Source organism: Sminthopsis crassicaudata, chromosome 3 (genome assembly GCF_048593235.1).
Source record: "Sminthopsis crassicaudata isolate SCR6 chromosome 3, ASM4859323v1, whole genome shotgun sequence".
NCBI classification, from domain to species: domain Eukaryota; kingdom Metazoa; phylum Chordata; class Mammalia; order Dasyuromorphia; family Dasyuridae; genus Sminthopsis; species Sminthopsis crassicaudata.
In genome coordinates this window covers 485,544,877-485,556,566 of record NC_133619.1, presented here as the reverse complement: position 1 = coordinate 485,556,566, position 11,690 = coordinate 485,544,877, and positions in this window count along the sequence as shown.

Here is an 11,690-nt window from a genome sequence, read left to right as displayed (position 1 = left end):
TAATCAAGGATCTTGGATGAAGTATTAGTTTTCACATTTATTGGTCTTGTATGATATAAAAATGAGGGAATATGATGGTAGCCAAGGGGTTAACTTTTGGAAAGGCATCAAAAGCCTTTAGCCAGAAAAATACAGGGCCTGAGGTTCTGGGCAGCAGCTGGCTCAGGCCCAAGGATGATACTCTATCGTTTCAGAAATAACCTTGGTAGCTGCAGCTTATCTTTAGGCCTGTCTAGTCTTATTATTTTTTGCAAGCTTTTTATCTCAAGAAATATAGGTACTGACAACAAGGATCCTTGGAGCAGAGATACTGAAGTCTTGCTGGGCATCATCAGGAAGGGGGTTATCCCACAGCAGCCTACAGGAATGCTGAACTAGAGGAGTTTTGGTCAGGATAATCTGATTATGAACTGAACAGCCAAATATCCTGAAGCAGCAAGATTAGAATTGGGATGATAAGGGAGTCTTTTCTCCAAAGATTAGACTGGGCATTTGTTAGAATATGCTGGTGATATTGTTAAAAAAAAAAAAAAAAAGGAAGGGGAGTAAACAATAGAAATTGAGACCATCTTCAATCATTGTTTACGTTTAGTGAAAGGCTATTAAAGAATATTTCATCTGGATGTTATACAGATGAGAACAGGAATTGGATAATTTAAGAGAGGTAGAATGTTATTCTGTACTTAATATTTGTAAAGGACTTAGCATAGAACCTTATTCACTCCTATAGAAAGGGAATTTTAGGGACAACTTGTACGATAAATTTATTCACTGTACTTGTGAGCCAGAGCTCACAGTATGACAATAAAGCACTTAGATAAATCCAGGTCTCCCTTATGTTATTCCTTACCCTTTGAAGTTACAATGGAGTGAGGATCTGGAGCAACAAAATTAAGACATAATATAGACAGCACAAACGCCATATGAATAGTACAAATACAGTAATGTAGAAATTCAAGGGAGAGAGAAAAAAAAATTGTGTTAAATGTATGTAACCTGGGATTATTATAGAATCACAGAATCTGAATTAGTATGAGTTTTAGAGGTTATTTTATCCAATTCCCAGGCAACATATTGATCCCTTCTACAATATTCATACACAACTCTGATTTGAGGGCTCAACAGATTTTTCTGAAAACAAAATTTTTTCATTCAGGGCTATTCTAATTCTTAGGAAATATTTTCCTTATATTTAACTGAAACCTACTTTCCCAGAATTCCTCTCTTGGTTCCAATTTTGTCCCAGAGTCCAAATTGTTGTTTGACTTTGTCCAAAGAGTATCAGTGACAACATGGAGTAATGTCTTGACTTGAACATGAATTGGATTCAAGTGAGTCAGAATTACATAAAGTGGTTAATTAGTTTACCTCAATATCTATTCCAGAGTCATTAAAGTCCAGTGAGAAGACAAAAGTCAAGATGACTGCTGATGGCGTGGGATGTAGTTGATGACCTTCAATGTAGTCTTCAATAACTGACTGAGCTCTAATGGCTCCATAATACTAGTTCCAGCCACTATGATGGTCCTTGGAACAGATTGTTCTCATATGGCCAGACTTGGGGTGGGGGTCTTCCCACACATATCCCCTAATTCACTGACAGATTTGTAACTGTCAGTTAGCCATACCTGGTTTAGTCTGTCTGTTGAGATGTTTTTACTGGTATGTGGACACTCTGCATGTTACAACTTTTGGAGTCACAGGTAAAAATTGGGTGATGATGAATACCAAAGGCAATTGAGAAGATCTTAAAAAGGCTCTCAAGCCCTTATATCTTCTAGTCTTCCTGGAATATTCCATACATCCCCAGGGCCCAAGTAAAACAAATTTAATCCTTCTTCCACTTACTAATCTTTCAAATATTTGGAGATAATCATCCTGTCACTTCTAAATCTATTCTCAAGGCTGTACTTTCCTAGGTTTTTGTTTTTGTTTTTGTTTTTTTAACCCATCATTGTATTGCATGATTTTGAGTTTCATTACCAGATGGGTCACCTTCTTTTAGTTATATTTTAGTCTGTTAAGGTTCTTCCTAAAATGTGCTTCCAAGAAAGGGATATACTACTTCCAATTTGATTTGACCCAGGAAGAACACAGTATACCACATTTCTATTAATGCAGAGTAAGATGATTTTAGGGTTTTAAAAATTTTACCATAATTTTCTGGCATAATCAAGGCAACTAACTTGACTTCCAAATTAGTTATTCATCCACAGTGAAATGACACAAGGTTCATTTTAAATAATAGCCATGTCAAATTTATATTGAGTTTCTACCAAAATCTCTAAGTCTTTCAAAATAAATGACTTCCTAATCTGTTAGGATTCTTACAAGGTACTTATGCACTTAGTTTACACCTTTAAAGGAGTTCAAATCTTTAAAGGAGTTTACACCTTTAAAGGAGTTTGTTCATTGGTCCACACATTAGATTCATACCTTTAAGAGAGCATACTTTTCAGGAGCTCCCATAAGCCCAGGGAGTACCCACAAGCCCATTCTCTCGGAGAATATAAGGAGCCAGGATTCAGAGCCAGGATTTAGTCAAGGAGAGGACTTCCTGGGAAAACTTCAGGGAAGCTTGAGGAGATTCAGAGATCCAGGATTTCAGTGGAGAGATTCGCAAGTTTAGGAGATTGACAAGTCTAAAGGAAAAGCCTGCTTATGGACTTCTGGGAGATTCATAACAAGGATTGACTTCTGGGAAACCCACAATCCCATACTTTTGGAGGCAGAGTAAGATTTTATTCCCACGTCTACCTTCGTGCTGGCTGGAGACATTGGGGAAGATGAGAGGCTAGAGACACTCAGACAAGAGCTTTCAAGAACCAAAGAGAGAGAGAGGCCTCTAAGAAAGCTAGCTGAGCCCCAAGTGAAGGAGATAAAACTTGAAGGAGAAAATAAAGGATCTGGAGATAAGATATGGAAAGAGACAGTAAAGGACTTTAACTCCTGTCTGCATTTTGGGATTATTGAACTAAACTGAAACTTAAGCTGCCTCCAGAAGCTCTCCAAGAAATTTGCTCCAAGAAAACAATTATAGTTTAGAGAAGCAGAACATCACACTAATCATAGCTCCTCCAGCTTGTACCTGTGTCAATGAACTTTTGAACTCATATACAAGAATTCATATTTATCCCAATAAATTTCACTTTAGCTTCAGCCTATCCTTCTAGTCCATCAGTATATATGTGATCCTAGTTATGTAATTCAATATATTAATTATCTCTTCAAGCTTCATTGCCTCTGTATTTTTGATGAATATGCTATCTATCTATATTTCCAAATCATTGAAAAAGGGCGAACTTTAATAGCAACAAAGACAGAGCCCTATAACATGCCATATGTACTTCCTCTGAAGTTGATATTGATCCATTCATTAATCACTCTTTCTTTGAGTCTGGTCAACCAATTCCAAAGCCATTCAACTCACCTATTATATATTCCATAAATATCTATCTCGTTCATAAGAGTTACAAGCAAGATTGCAAAGTTCCTTCATGAAATAAAGTAGTGGATAATTTATAGTATATTCCTCTTATCTACTCTTCTAATATATGTGTCAAAATCAATCAATTCATGAACATTTATTTAGTGCCTTCTGTGTGCTATGGTAAGTTTTGGGATACAAAAACATAAAACAATTCTGTCATTGGAGAAGATAGCACCTCTACGTGGGAAGAAAAGCTGAGGAAATATGCTTCCTTCCTATAATTGAAGATGTGAGGCACTGGGGGTATGGAATGTTATATATTTTTTTCTAACAAGGTAGAGGTTTCAGTTAGTTTTGCTTAACTTTTTTCTGTCATTGCATGAGAAGGCTTTTTGGGTAAGGAAAGAATAAAGATATATGTTAAAATGATAAATATGTATAAAAATAAAACTAAAACACTTCCCAGAAATGATCAATATTCAAATTATTATACACACAGTAAAAATATATCTTTGTAATTGTTCAAATGGAGAATATATTAAAAATTTCCTGAAATCCTGAGAGCCAAAGTATTTGGCAGTTGCTTAAGTGAATTAGATCTTGATTTGAGTTTCTATATAGTTGAAGTGACATTTTGTGATTCAGTTTAAGATTCAGTTAAGACTGTGCATGCTTCAAAATCAAAAGGAAAAAAAAGCCATAGTTCTTGGACAATGTTGGCAAATAGTCTTATTTGTACTCTCTCCTTGTCAGTCCACTTGTTCAAAATTGTTTTTGGTTAAGAAGAACATGGATACAATGGATAGCAAACATCATCTCATTGAGGCATCTAGAGTACTTAGAGAACTACATTTTCAAATAAGGAGGAGCTAAAGGAAAAGTAGAAATTTAGCTTCTGATTAGGAAACTGGTTAGTCAATTAAGCAGTTGCCAAGCATTTATTGAGTGTTTCCTTTGTGCCAGGCACTATATTAAGTGCTAGGCCAACAATGGATCACAGACTCAGCCCTACTTGGTCATTGTTTAGACCAGGGGTTCTCAAACTATGGGCCAATGAGGATGTTTATGTGGCCCATTGGGTTATGACAAATGGGCTGAGGGGCAGAGACAGAGTGTGAGTTTTTGTTTTTACTATAGTCTGGCCCTCCAACAGTCTGAGGGACAGTGAACTGGCCCCCTATTTTAAAAGTTTGAGGACCACTGGTTAGACCCTGACTAGATCAGAGTCAATGTAAATAATAATTCATAATAATTTTGGCCAGATACCCAGATTGATATTTTTATTTTTTATTTTTTTACTAGGTAAAAGAGCCCATTCTCTGTCTCCTTTCTTACCTAGCCTTAATCACTGAGTGGACATTGCCTCATTGGATTGTCAGTCAAACTGAGACCTAAAAAGACCTTAGCTAGTCCATCAGGCTGCTTAGAGCAAATCAATGGAAAACTAACTAACTAAACAATAATAACAAAAGATTAAAAAGACAATTAGGAGTTCACAGTTGTCCAAGATGCAAACTTAGAAGAGTTTAGTACCTCCAAAACATTTACAAGTAAAGCCAGCTACAGATAATTTTCTTAGCTTAGAAGCAAAGCATTTAATGAATGTCTTGTACCATTCTTTTTTTTATCCCTGAAGCAATTGGGGTTAAGGGTCACATAGCTAAGAAGTATTAAGTGCCTGAGGCCAGATTTGAACTCAAGTCCTGCTGACTTGAGGGCTGGTACTATATCTACTGTCCCACCTAGCTGTCCCTCCCCTCTAGTATCATTCTTATAGTCAAGATATTTCTGTGTCCTAGAGAAGATTAAGAACTATTTGAATGACTAGAACCTAAGAGAAATCAATAATGGGTCAAAACTATTTTATCATGATAGTGTTCCAGAGAACTGCTTTTGGTCTTTTACATTTTTAACAGTGACTCGAATAAAGACATAGTTGGGGCTGGTGAAAGAAAAAAAAAAAAAAGGCCTATCTAAAAAGATCAAGGTCTCCCATTGAATTCAAGGTCATCTTCAGTTATCCTGATACATATCTTGCCCTTGAACCCAGATGGCTCTGGAGAAGAAAGTGAGGATGATGGCTTTGCACAGCCCTCTCTGACTTAAATATCCAATTCACTTGCATTTCATGGCATCACCTCCCTGATGTCCTCTTCAAGAACAATGAACAAATAACAACATACTAAGAGCTAGGGATATAAAGACAAAGGAAAATGAACCCCTACCCTTAAGGAGTTTACATTTTAAGGTGAAGGTAACATGAACATAATTGGAAATATACCCACAAAGTAATACAAGGTATCCTTAGAAAAGGAGGAACTAATTAAATTCTTTTTTAATGACCTTCAGCTAATCTGGGGGATCAATGAGTACAAAGACATCTACTACATTCATGACTTCTTGACTGCCTTTGCAGAACACTGGATTTCAATGAACAGCAGTTTCCTGAGCTACCTTGCCCACATCAAGGAAGTATATAGAGCAGAAACTTTTTTTAACCAAGACAAATTGGAATTTGTCCTGTAATTTACAGTCCTAAATGGTTTCCTAGGTCCCTAAGAAGTTAAATGACTTGCCTAGGAAAGCACATATGTGCAGTATGTGAGGCAAAATTTCAACTCAAATCTTCCTGATTATGAATAGTTCTCTCTCTAGCATATTGTACTAACTCCTAGTATGTTTTTATTAAGGTTTATTGAACTGGATCATAGTGATGTTAAAAAAATACTTTTATTAAATACAATTTTGACTTTATGGATTTTCTCAAACAATTTGAATAAGTTTCCATGGTACAAAACAGGATTCATCTGTCCCTCATGTACATTTGTGTAAACAAGTATTGAAGTTGAATTCTTACCACAGGCAGTTTTTTCACTAAGCATATCTTTCCTAAATAATTTCCAAATTTCAGTCTAGCTCAAATGAAATAAGCACAGCATTCAAAATTCAGTTAGATTTGTCTGATGTTAAATAAAATACAACCACAAAAATACTGGAGTGTCTCTCCACATCCCCCAACCAATGTCAATTTCTTTTTTTTCTAACACTTTTTAAAAGAACTATCCACAATGTTTGGTATGTACTATGTAGCAGGTGTATACTATAGAGTGACAGTTTTAGAATAGTTTGAGAATATGAGTCCTGATTCTTCCACTTACTAGGTCAATAATTTTCTTTGTTTGGGGTTAAATTTTCTCCTATATAAAATACAGAGTTTAGGCTAGATAATCTTTGATATTCTTTCCTTCCCTAAATCTGCATTTCCTTCAATATTTCCATCTGTGATTTCCATGCTATCCTTGTAAGGAAGGATAATTAAATTATTTTGACTATGTCAACATTTTTAGAGAAATATTTAAAATATGGATAAATTGAACAATAAAATACTGCCAACAGATATCTATGACTCCTTAGAAAAATATAGAAATTTTCTCATATAAACTCTTTGCCTGATATCTACAGTTTAAATCCAATATTTAAACCCTATACAGCATTTAAACCAAAGTTGCTTGATATAAAGGGAACCAGAGTTCCCCAGCCCATCCCCCACTCCCCAATATGTACTGTTTTAATTAACTGTTTCTGTGGATGTACAATATATGCTTTGGGAGAAATGAATAAATAGCAATGCAAACTGCATCATAAAAAGAATCATCCTGCATGGTTCGAATATCAGGGCTTGTTTTCCCTTGAAGTTTGTTGTGTGTGGTGTGACCACGGGTTGGTTAAATATATATACAAAGGAATCTCATTCATGCAGTGCAGTGTTGAAATGATGCTAATATTAATGAGCATAATTCTCCCTACTGTCAACACTAAGGCTTGGTGGGTGGCAGGCCAAGCCAGATGGGGAATAGTCAGGGCATAGTGACCAGACAGTTCTGCTAGGAATGGGGCAGGCAGTCTGGGGATGTCCCAGCATGGGGCATTAGGAGGAAATCTGGATTGGTGGGGGAGCAACAGGACAGTATGGAGAGGAGGTCTAGCCAAGACATCATCTGTTGTTGGGGAAGTAAGGCATTGGGCAGTGTAGGGGGTGGGGGGTTGCATCTTGGCAGATAAACTGAGTGTGATGTAGGGGCAATCTGTTGGTAGGAAGTAGGTGGAGCTGCAGGTGGCTAGGTGGAAGGCATCAGAATCAATAGAGTAGCCTGCCACAAAGCTAAGGGTTAAAAGCAGAACTCTATCTACTCCTTGGAAGGACAAGTGAAAGCAAGATAGGGATATTATCCCAGAAGAATCTCTAATCTCAGTTTGACTATAAGATGTTAGGCTATAATAATTGCCTAATATTGGTACCAGAGTAAGAATTGAATTACAGTAGAATAGGACAGAGACCTAATTTACTAAAGTTGAGATGTAAAGGATAAGGCAAAACCAAGTTACTAGAATCAAAGTACAAAAGTAGCCAATAGCTGAGCTAATAGCAAAATGAACTTAATATTGAGAAACAGATGCATTAAAATTTCTGGCTGTCTGCATAATATTAACAATGCTTCTAGGGCCAAGACTGGGACTGAGTCTGTAGGTGGATATTAATTAAATGTTCCCAAATAGATAGCTATAGATATGAGAAGGCAGACATCTTCAACCAACCCATCAATCAGCCCATCATAAATCTATTGAAAAGCATTTATTAAGCAGTTAATACATGCCAAACACTGTGCTGAGCATTGTAGATAGAAAGAAAGACAAAAACAGCCTTTACTCTCAAGGAGCTCCTTGTCTGATGAGAGAGTAAGCCTATAAGTAACCAGATATGTACAAAATACATTTAAAAGTGATTGAAGGTAATGTCAGGGATGAAAGCACTAATATCTAGGAAGACTGGGAAGGGTCCTTTACAGTAGATAGAATTTCAAATGAGTCTTGAAAGAAGCCAAGGAAACTAAACTATCATAAAAAGTTAAACTTTTTTTTTTTACTTTTAGAAGGCCTTTATAAAATAATAGGATATTCTCAAAATTTTAGGAAAAAATTAAGCTATTAATACTTAATAAGATCATAAAAAAAGTCAGAGCAGGAAAAGATCTTAGAAAGCATGAAGTCCAACTTCTTCATTTTATAAGTTAAGACAACTGAGACACAGAGAGTTTGTGCAATTTGCCTAGACTCACCCCGCTGGTAAGAGGCTGGGATTTTTATTAAAATTCAATTCTTGCTACAAAAAGTGAAACTATTAAAGCTTAAAATTTTGTCAAGGTCATCCTGTATGTTGATATCCTCCTCCCTACTTTTTTTCCTTTTGAATTACTTTTGGCTTAAGCAGAAAATAGTTTCCTTTACCACTGAAATGTTACCAAGGAGAGTAAAAATGTGGCATCATGATATGATAGGTATTCTTCATGATCAAAATAAAATTACATCCAAAAGTTGGAAGAGATCCTAAATATTACAGCATCCAAAAATACAGACACTGAAACCCAGGGAAGGTAAATAACTTGACAAGATCACATAAGTAGAAGAAGTAGCTATGATGAGATTGACACCATGGATAAAGTCTGGGACTTGAAGACAGAAAGAGCTGGGTTCAAATAATACCTCATTCTTTTACTAGCTGGGTGATTCTGGGGAAGTTATTTAAAACTATTTGTGCTTAAGTTGTCATTTGTAAAGTGAGATGATAGGACTCTATGGCTTCAAAGGTCCCTTCCAATTCTAAATCTATGACCTTTTGAATTTAGGTTCTTTAATTCTAAAGGCAATGCTGTCTCATTGAATCATGCTGTTTATACCTGTTATCTCTCTCCTTTTCTGTCTCTGTCTGTCTCTCTCTTTGTTTCTCCTGCTCTGCTTTTCTCTCTATGTCTTTCCATCTTTCTCTCCCTTCCTTCTTTTTCTTCCCCACCACTGCCATCAGTATAAATCTATGGGGGATTTCCTACATATCTTTAAAATAGCTCTTTTTACTAGGGTTGGGGGGGCATTGGGCTGAGTAATTAATGTAAGGATAAATGTAGCACCGTACAGAGTTTAGAAATCATATCTGATGCATTTGGAGTTACTTGTTGCTGTAATGAAAAGAACATGCTTCTTTTCATGGATAATAACTTTTGACTTTCTGGACAGCTCTTTTGTTTTGTTTACTTTAGCATAAAGTATTCCACTCTTTAAAATATTACTCTCTCTTTTATCTGTTTTGTAGTATTAAAAATACATCAATGTGTTTATGTTTAAAAAAGGGAAATGTCAAAAACATTTTTATAGGATCTTTCTTTTCATCTTTGTTTTTAAAGGGTTTTGAAAGGGAATGACATTTAGATCCTATTCATTTTCTTTATTTTTTGGAAAATGTTTATTTTTCTATTAAAGGAAGAAAGGAAAAAATCATTTAAATAACCTACTATGTGTTAGACATTGTACTAAATGCTTTATAGATATTATGTCATTGGAGCCTCACAACAAATGTGGGAGATAGTTACTATTATCTTTGCTTTGCAGTTTAGCAAACTGCAAAAAATGGTTAAGTGGGTTTAGCAAGTTAAGTATATAGGCCACATTTGAACTTGGGTTATTTCTTCATCCAGGCCATCCTTATCTATACTCCCTTCCATCTACATATATTTAGGCATTTTTCATGTGTTAGTTGTATTGTATAATAGAAAGATTCTATATTTAAAGTCAAAAGACCAATGTTCAAATCATGGGTCTTCTATTTTATTTGTGAGATCTTAGGGGAATCATTTATCCTACCTAGACTTTAGTTTTCCCATCTGTAAAATGGGTAGTGAGATGATTAGATCAAGAATACTTAGGCTGGAGCCCCTGAACTTTTAAATAAAATTTTCAATAACTATAAAATAATATAAAACATATTTTAATATATTTGACTTTCTTTGTAATCCAGAACACATTATTTTATGCATTTAAAACATTTAAAAACAATCTTTTGAGAAGGTATCTATCGACTTCAACAGACCACCAAAAGGTTTGGTGACACACAAAAATGATTGATTCCTTGTATGGATCTCTAAGGTCCCTTTGAGTTTCCAAATTTATCATCTTCCATACATATTTTAACATATTCCCAAATATAGTGGTTCAAGATATTTACTTTTGTAATGTTAGAGCTTCTCTTAAGGCTGAAAGATTCACTGAATAATGTTTCTGTTCTTTTAAAACATTATTCACCTTGGGGATAATTTCCATATTTTGATAAGTGTCATATAAACTCTAAATCATTGAGAAAGTCCTGGGAAAATCTCAGGTACCAGTGGCCTTAGCTTTTGGAGTTCCTATACAGAATATAGGTTCTTTTGCTGTGGTAATATAGAATAGAAAGCTGTAAAAGTTTAGATGTAGAACTAAGATTTGCCCTTCCTCTCTACTGTAGAGGTAAGGTGAAAAATGCTAGTATAAATCAAATCTGTACCTTTTAGTTCTGGGTGGGAAATACACTGAAAAAGGAATGTTTTTCCCCAATAGTAAAATCAGACTGTAGTAGATATAGACATTACCAATCAAAAGGTTTTTTGTTATCAACAATATAAATGGAAGTAGTAGAAATCCATATTGTATCTTTAAAAGTGAGTTAATAGTCCCATTCTCTGAGTTGGAATTTATTAACTGAGCACTTCAAGGAGTATATAAAGTAAAGAAACTTTGTGGATTATATTTTACGGTTTCTTGTAGCAGGAGCACTTATAGCTCAAAATGTGGGTAAAAATGTCATGCTCCTACTCCATCATTCCATGGTTCCCTTTCTAATAAAAACTTATCAAATAAAATGTAACCCCTCTAAACAAGGCAATGAATGCCAAAGTTGGTAAGTACAAATAATGAAATTCTTAGAGTCATAATTCTTTGTCAATGTTGTACCTAGAGAGATTGTCTGAAATTATCCATGTGTACAAAATGTGTGCAAAATGGGTCTCTAAGGGTTTTTGCAAGAAATATAGCTTTTAGACCAGGCGTAGTAATATATATATATATATATATATATATATATATATATATATATATATATATATATATATATATATGTATATGTATAAATTCCTGCTACTAGGGATGATTGAGGCCAATAGATCACCTAAATTTGGAGTTCTGAGCTTCAGTGTGAAAAAGATACTCAGGGCCATGCTAAATCAAGCACCAATAAATTGAGTTCCTGGGGGATGGGTATGGTGGTGATTATCCAAGAAACGATGAACTGACCAAAGTTGGAAATGAAGAGATCAAGTCAATAAACAATGAAGCTGAGCCAGAGAAAAACTAGGTGAGATAGGAAAAAGCACTCAAAAAAAAAAAAAGAAAAATT